Raw genomic sequence first — 386 nt, forward strand, 5'->3', positions numbered from 1 at the left:
CCCTTGAAATACCGGATCTCTCAATCTGAAGTACTAATTCCACTATGTGTGTGTCGTTCAGTGACAAATCTTGCTCAATTTGTGATTCAAATACGCACAAGCATATTACAACATGAATCCCAGCATTTGCAAGGAACTGCTACCGACTCGTCCTTCTGTCCTCAACGCCTTCACAACTCTCGCTATTTTAGCTGTGATAGACTGCCTGTTATTTAGTCTCTCTGATGGATGCGTGGGTAGCGAGGGCAAGTTGTGAGTTATGAGGTCAAGTTATGCAGTTGCGAGATGCCTGAGGAGTGGGTTTGGAAAGTGCGTGTGGTTGCGAAAATAGGTTTTGATTTTAGTGGTGCGTTTTTTATTATTAGTAGTAGTATTTAATTTTGTGT

The sequence above is a fragment of the Penaeus monodon genome, chromosome 20 (genome assembly GCF_015228065.2).
Source record: "Penaeus monodon isolate SGIC_2016 chromosome 20, NSTDA_Pmon_1, whole genome shotgun sequence".
NCBI classification, from domain to species: Eukaryota; Metazoa; Arthropoda; class Malacostraca; order Decapoda; family Penaeidae; genus Penaeus; species Penaeus monodon.